Source organism: Corvus brachyrhynchos, unplaced genomic scaffold (assembly GCF_000691975.1).
Source record: "Corvus brachyrhynchos isolate BGI_N302 unplaced genomic scaffold, ASM69197v1 scaffold10, whole genome shotgun sequence".
In the NCBI taxonomy this organism is placed as follows: Eukaryota; Metazoa; Chordata; class Aves; order Passeriformes; family Corvidae; genus Corvus; species Corvus brachyrhynchos.
This window is the reverse complement of record NW_008236180.1, coordinates 5,502,718-5,509,979: the sequence shown is the minus strand read 5'-3', so window position 1 is coordinate 5,509,979 and position 7,262 is coordinate 5,502,718. Positions and strand designations below refer to the sequence as shown.

The 7,262-nt window shown below is 44.6% G+C and overlaps 1 long non-coding RNA gene across 1 annotated transcript in view; it reads left to right on the top strand.

Annotated features, from left to right (window-relative positions):
* Positions 1-402: 402 nt before the first annotated feature.
* The window catches only part of LOC108446774, a 23,095-nt gene continuing 16,235 nt past the window's right edge, over positions 403-7,262 (top strand). Inside the window, exon 1 of the long non-coding RNA XR_001862072.1 lies at positions 403-2,974. This is a non-coding gene — a long non-coding RNA (uncharacterized LOC108446774). The remainder of the gene's footprint in view (positions 2,975-7,262) is intronic.

The window sequence follows — 7,262 nt, the reverse complement described above, 5'->3', positions numbered from 1 at the left end:
TGACTTAAACTTGGGGAGAAAATCCATGTGCCTGGAATACTAAAATCAATAGTTTTAACCTATTTAGAAAGAATTGAGTGGGAAAAGAAGGCACAGGAGGGACAATCAATATCAGAAGTGACATTTCTGCATTCTGAGCACCACTAGAAACTGAAGAGAAAGTGACCTCAAACACAAATAAAAACCAAAAGAAGGTGTTTCTCCAGACCATCAACCCTCACTAGAAAACAGGGATTACTCACTTCTTAGTCACATATCTCTAATACTTAAGAAAATTTCCCTATGCTGTCCTGGGGAACTTCAACTCGAATGATGTGAGCTGGAGAGCTCACAGTGCTGGTTTGGGGGTTTTCTAAATGTGCTAGAAGAGTGTTTCCTAATCAAAACCAGGAGGATCCTCGACAGGATCATCCTGACAGCTGCAGGACTTTACAGACCCCAAAACTGGCTACAGCCAGCACAGAGGTGACCCCGTTTCGATCATACAAGCTGGGCACAGACAAAAAAGCCTGAGCTGACCATGGGTCCCTGTGCTTTTCAGAGCTGTGAGCCAGGTCACCTGGGAGGATTTTAAACAGAAAATGGGAGTCATATCTGGCAACTCCTTGTTTAAAGAAACTCTGGCTTCTAGGAAATCTAGTAAAACCTCAGCATTGGGAAAGAGAAGGTTATTCTGGCTGAAAACTGAAGCTCAAAGGAGAGTGAAAGTAGGTAAACTCCCAGAAAGAAAGAAGGGAAAGTGAATAAAAATGAACATAAACCAGCCCCAAGCAGGAGGCTGTCAGGTGAAACCTGTGGCTAGCAGAGCTGAGGGCAACAGGGATGTGCTCTTTAGATATAAGAGACTCAAAGTAGTTGTCTAGACAAAATAGCAGACATTAAAAAAAGAATACATAAAAGGCAGACACTAAATATTTAATTTCTCTATTTCGGGGGAAAAAAAAGCTGAGTGAAATCGCCATGTAATATGATGATGTGGAATATCTTCTGCTCCAACTCAGGATGTTAAACAGCTGCTACTACAGCTAGGGGATTTTTTTTTGATCAGCAGCTCCCAATATTCAGTGCCTGAGAGTTTTAAAACCTGTCCCAGGAGCACCCCAGGCCAGCACAGAGTTTTCCAGAAGATCAAAGCAGTGTTGACTTTGAGCCAACGAATAAATGTCGATGAGGAGGATGACTTGCGTAATTATAAATCTGATTGTTTGATGTTGATTTTGTGGAAAAAAAAAAATAATGGAAGAGCTGATAAGGGACTTGATTAATAACAATTTAAGGAGAATAACTAATTACAATCAACATGAGCTAATGGAAAATAGATCTTATTAAATGAAATTGATATAATTTTTCAAGAATGTGATTATAGATTTGATTGATTTAGTACATTTCATCAACACTGTTACGTTTGACTTCAGCGAGGCATTTAACTTAATGTTGTCTCATTTATTAGGAAGCTAAAACAATGTAATATCAACACGGCCCGCGCTAAACGGATGAGAACCCTGGTGATAGGTTTAAACATATCCGAGGAGCATCCCAAGAGGCTGCCTTTCTGTTCAGCATTTTTAGCAAAAGGTAGAAAATCAAAACTCATTACAGTCCAAGTTTGCTGATGAGATTTGGAGTCGGACCACGGCTGGAATGTGGATGGGGCTCTGCCTCAGACCTGCACTGCTGCTGAGCCAGATGGAAGCAAACCCCAGTCGGTTTCACACAAAGCCACACTTCCAGGAACCGGGATTTCACTGCAGGGAGGAGGGATCCTCTTACATAGTGCTGGAAACTTGATAAAACAGTGGAGTGAAATATCTCTGGTGTAACACCTAATGGGACACTGCAGCTATTTCTGGTGCCTGCGACTCCAGAAGGATGGTGATGAATGGGAGAGGGCACACGGGAATGACTGAAGCATCACAAAACATGCCTTATAGTGACAGACTCAAGGACCCCAATGTGCTTAGCTTAACAAAGGGAAGGTTAAGAGATGGCTTAATGACAATCCAGATGTATTCAGACAGGGTACAGGGATGCAGAAAGGGAGAGCCCTTCAATCTAACAGACAGAGCGATAAAAAGAGCTGGTGACTGGAAGCTGACGCTGTTAAATTCCATCTGGGAAGGGTGTGCTTTATGTTTGGGAGAAGTAACAGCAGAACAACTTCCCAACAGATGGTTTCATCATCATCGGCCATTTCAGACTCGTGCTTTTTTTTTCTTTTGGTTTTTTTAAGCCATATCCTGGATTCACCAATGATCACTGTGAATCAACACACAGGCGCACACAGTGCCTGAATGGGATGGGCCTTTTTGGGTTTTTAATCTTCCTCATAATAAGTATTTAAGACATCATCCTCAAGCACTGAGTGGAACCATTCCCTTTTCCCAGAGTTATTGGTCTGGCCTTGGTGGGCACTCATGCAGACACCTCAGTGCGATTGGCACTTCATCTTTGCCAGTGGAGAGCCTGGAAGAGTCCTCTAAAACCCCATAAAACAAGCCCAGCCCATATCCCCCTGCTATAAAAAAACCCCCCAAAATGCAGTGCCAAGGAGAGCAGCTCAAAGCATGAAGCACATGCATTCCAGTGGTTCAGTAAAATCCTGCTGATCCCCAGCTGCTGCTGTAGCTTGATGGACTTTTCAGGGAAATGACACCACCATGTTCCTTAAGAGTTGCTAAAATTGTGAGTGGAAAAGGTGCAGTTTGATAACAGATTCATCTACACCCAGGAAAACACAGAATGAGAGAGTGCTGCAGTCTTGGGGACTTTCTGCAGCAGCTCCACCACGTCTCTGCTCTCTGGTTTGGAAGCTGCTGAAATTTCTCCTTCCATGGAAGTTACTCAGCAGGAGTCTCAGCTACAGACCCCTCAATCAGGAAACTCCAGGAGCCACGCATGGACTTCTCCTGGCACTGCTCTGCAAGCCCCAGCTGACATCTTACTGTGCATCTAGATGTGCTTGGGGACCAAACAGGTATAAATATATATACATATATAATTTATTTTTTGCTTTTCCTTGTGTACTGGGACATTATTTCTGCTTTTTAAGCTCGGAAAACAGTGTCACAAAAAAAATTTTCGTTCCCAAGAAATACTGTGATTGGTAGAGGTGATGAGATAAGAACTGATATCCAAAAGTGGATAACTGAATTTGTTTCACAATTGATTTCTATATAAGGGACTTTATCTTCTGGTGAGGTCTTTACCTTTAAAAGCAGGTCTTTACCTTATAGAAAGGATAGAAAAGAGAGGTCATTTGTTATCTTATCTTATAATGAGATCAGCAAAGAAAGACTTTTAGGGCCCTCCACAGTTTATTCATGACATCAGTGTGGTTCTTCAATTGCAGAATCAATCCAGGTGTAAATTGGGATGCTGGGACCTCGTCTCATCCCTTCTGCCCACACCAAGGAGCCAGATGGGAATCTGGGACCATGTCCGTGTGTCCTGAGCTGTGCTGGATTTACCTCTGGTTTGATTCAAGCCCTGGCTGCTGCCCCCACCACCTGCCACCTCTCTGCTGCTGTCACCACAGTTGATAACCCAGATTATCAGTGAGTGGGGAGGAGGCAGCACTGCAGGATGTTGCCTGCCACAGTCACTAACCCCGCCCCACACCTTTGTACCTCCTGCTCAGGGCAGAGGCCACCACCCAGAAACTTCTTCAGCAGTTCCAATTCAGTCTGCCAGAGCCCTTTGCTCCTAATGCCATTTAATCCAGTTCCTTGTTAGCCAGCCAACAAGATTTCCACTGATATCAGGTTTTGGCCCAGGAACAGTGCAGAACCTTTTGAACTGAACATCTTAAGCACAACACTTATATTTTGTCGGAAAAAAAGCCTGAACCAGCAGAACTCTTTTACAGCCAGGGCAGCATCATTACCATAGAGGCAAACACTAATTTAATGTGGTTCACAGTAACAACACACCATTTATTTAAATACTTCACCATTTAATTTATTCAGCATTTTATATTGAAGAGTATTTTCATTAGGATTCCACTGCAAAACCGAAGAAGGCATTAAATCATTTAATATACTGACAACTCGCTTAATTTATTTAAGCACAGGAGTCTAATTCAAAAAAGCCAGACCTTATACAGAGCCCTGTCTTTACAGCCCTGGCACACAAGGGCCTATTAATTTCAGGGTAGTGCGTTACATGAATTTATTTTGAGATCCCAGTATGTGCTCTCCTGTGGTCAGCAGCCTGCTGCAGGGCCGCACCTGCCAGAGCTGCCTTCAGGAATTCCTCCCAGTGCACACCAGTCCAGCTCCATGCCTTTTGCTTCTGCTGATGCTGGTGAGCATCCAGCCCTTCGCATTTGTCACCTGGCTGGGTTTGGTCCTTGACGTGCCACAGAGTGTCTGGAGCAGCAGAGATCAGCAGGGAAACAGGCAAATCAGCAAGCCCTGGGGTCATCAGTGATGTCTTCAGTTTAACTCTCATTAATTGGCATTCAGAGCACTTGGTAAAGTCTGGGGGATCCACTGCAATGTATCCCTGACTTGGCTGGTATTGAATTAGCCAGAGACACTCAGTTCTCCAGCTCTGGGGTCTCTGTGGCGAGGCCCCTCCAGCCCTGCCCTGAAGGTGCTGAGTGGCCTCAGGACTGCCCACAGTTGTCACATCAAAGCACTCACACCCTGCCTCAAGCAAACCCTCCACTTGATATTCTGGGTGCTCAGCTCCTTGGGCAATCGAGCCCTTGTGGCTTATTACTGATGTCCCCAGATGTCCCATAACAAATGGCAGAGAAGAAAATTGTCACCTATGACAAAGCTCTGGGTGATATTGGGGTCCCCAGTGGCTCCTGGTTTGGCTGCTTTCCGAGAGCAGTGCTGAAGCAGAACCTGAGAAACAATAGCACATTTTCAATAGGATGCACAGGGCCACATTAATAAACATTAGGGGGCTTGATATGATCAGGCAAAAGCAGCACAATGAAATGAGGTACCAAAAGCAGGCTGGAGAGGAGGCGAAGGCAACTGAAGAGGGAGTTTAATGACTCACCCGGCTGCAAAATGCAGCTGGGTGCAAGGCTGGGATAGAAAACCTTTTAATGAATTCAACATGTGTGCACCCTTTGAAGGCTTAGCTCCCCATTCCCCAGAGGTGTTTGACCCACCTGAAGATATGGATCATATAGAAAATAATAACCAGTAAGTAATAATAATAATAGTAATAATAGGAAGAGCAGGATCCTCATCTCCAATTCATATTTATAATCCAGCAAATATCTCACCTAAAGCCACAAGATTTATGGGTTTGCATCTATAATTAATATCCTTCCTTAAGCAGGAAAGGGTATGTTTTCCTACAGATAAATCTGGTGCTCTAGACCTGGGTTTTGAAGACTAATATTTAAATCCCCTGCAAGACACAGTTATTGATTGTACAGATGTATACAACAAAGACACAGCATGCACATTTATAGAGATAGCACTGTACAGCTATTTTAAAAAGAAACAAAGTTTCTCTTCTAAATGCAATATATGAAGCTTAATCAGGAAAGAAAAGGAGGAAGATGAGGAGGTCGACTTGGTGTCTGCTCCAAACTGTCCCTACTTCCCAAAGATTTCATTTGCATCAGGCCCCTTGCTAAAAGCAGGGCTATTCCTGGGCGCCGAGACACATAAAGGGCTTTGAGACAAAGGTAATCGATTTGGTTTTAGTGTTATGGGGAAAATAAACAGTTAGGCTGATATAACAGTAGAAGGGTCAAACAGGGTCAGGGCTAATGAAGTGACTCACAGCAGGTTGGAATTAAAACACCCTTCCTTTTCTCCATCCTCCCCTGCGTACCTCCCCTCCAGGAGCGATCCCTGTGTATGCCCAAAATCACACCTGTGGGTGACAGCAAAGCATCAGCCAAGGGCTGTTTAGGGCTGGGCACTGGACTTGCCGTGGCTGAAGGTTTCCATGTCCAGCACCAACCTCTGAGCCATGGAAAATTCCATCCAAGGCAAGCTCTGCCCTTCAGCTCCACATCATGCACCACAGCCACTGCACATTGCCAGGGAGGCTCAAAGGTGCCCAGAATCATCCCACCAGAGCTGAACTGGCCACTGGTGGTTGGAGGATCCCTTTAAGGCTCTGTGTTGTAGGCTTGGAGCTTTGCAACCTCAGGACTAGATTGGGTCTCATGGGATAACCACCTTGCTATCCCACAGTGGGTCAAAACCAGCTTGCCCAGCATCTGCTGGCTCTGGTCTGCACTCCAGAGATCTCCTCACCTTCTGAATATTCTCTACAACCAGGTTTCAAAGGGTTCATTTGCTCTTCTTTTTTTTTTTTTCTCAGGGGTTTCTTTTCACTTTTGTGAGTTGTAATGAGCAAAGTAGGAATGTGCTGGGTGAGGAACCAAACCTAGGAAAATACAGCTTCTCTGGAGCAAATATATCTGAAAAATATGGAGAATTACTGGAAATTCAAACGTAGGCACTCATCCAAGGTCAAGAGTGGAAACATCACCTCACTTAATGGTGAACTTCTCAACAGAAGCAAAGCACTTCTGCTGTTCTGTATCCAAAGAGTAAAGACATGAAGAGAGCCCAGACACTTGTATTTGTACTGTCCTAAGGCATATAACACCCCTGTTTATTGGAGATTTTAGTTAGTAATGTTTAAATACTATTCATCACAAATTTTAAAAAAGCCTTTATGCACTCAGTGATTTAAGAAACTCATCAGTGACTGCATGTGAGAGCCTCATTCAAACCTCATGGGGAAAGAGCTTCTTCTCCCCAGATTATGGGCTCCCAGAAGGGAGATTATACCCAGGGGAAGGAGAAGAAGAAGGAGGGAAATGGCAACAACATTTGTGTTGCACCACAAAGGGGTGGTGAGCTGCAGGCAGGCTGGCTGCACCTTGCTTTGGGGAGTCAGCTCCATCACCCATGGACTGGAGATGGTCCTTCACCCAGATGTTACTTTCCAGTGTCATGAAGCCTCTGTGGAAGGAGGGAAAAGAAAAAGCAAAAGAAACCTTCTGGCAAGCACTGTGCTGCTCCAAAGCCTAGCTTTTTTTTCCCTACAGACAAGCTGCCTAATGCACTCCCTCATGATTTTTATCTCCGTGAAGAACATGGGCTCTGGGTGCCCAGGCACTGCTCTTCTCTGCAGCTCTGAAAGGGAAAGAAATTCATGGCTGTTGCTCTGCAAGGCCAAATACCAGTAGCACAGGGGCTTGGGAAGCTGCAACCAGGGTGGGGTACTCAGCCAAGGCAGAGCTTTGCTGCAACTTGGTTTTCATGATTTAG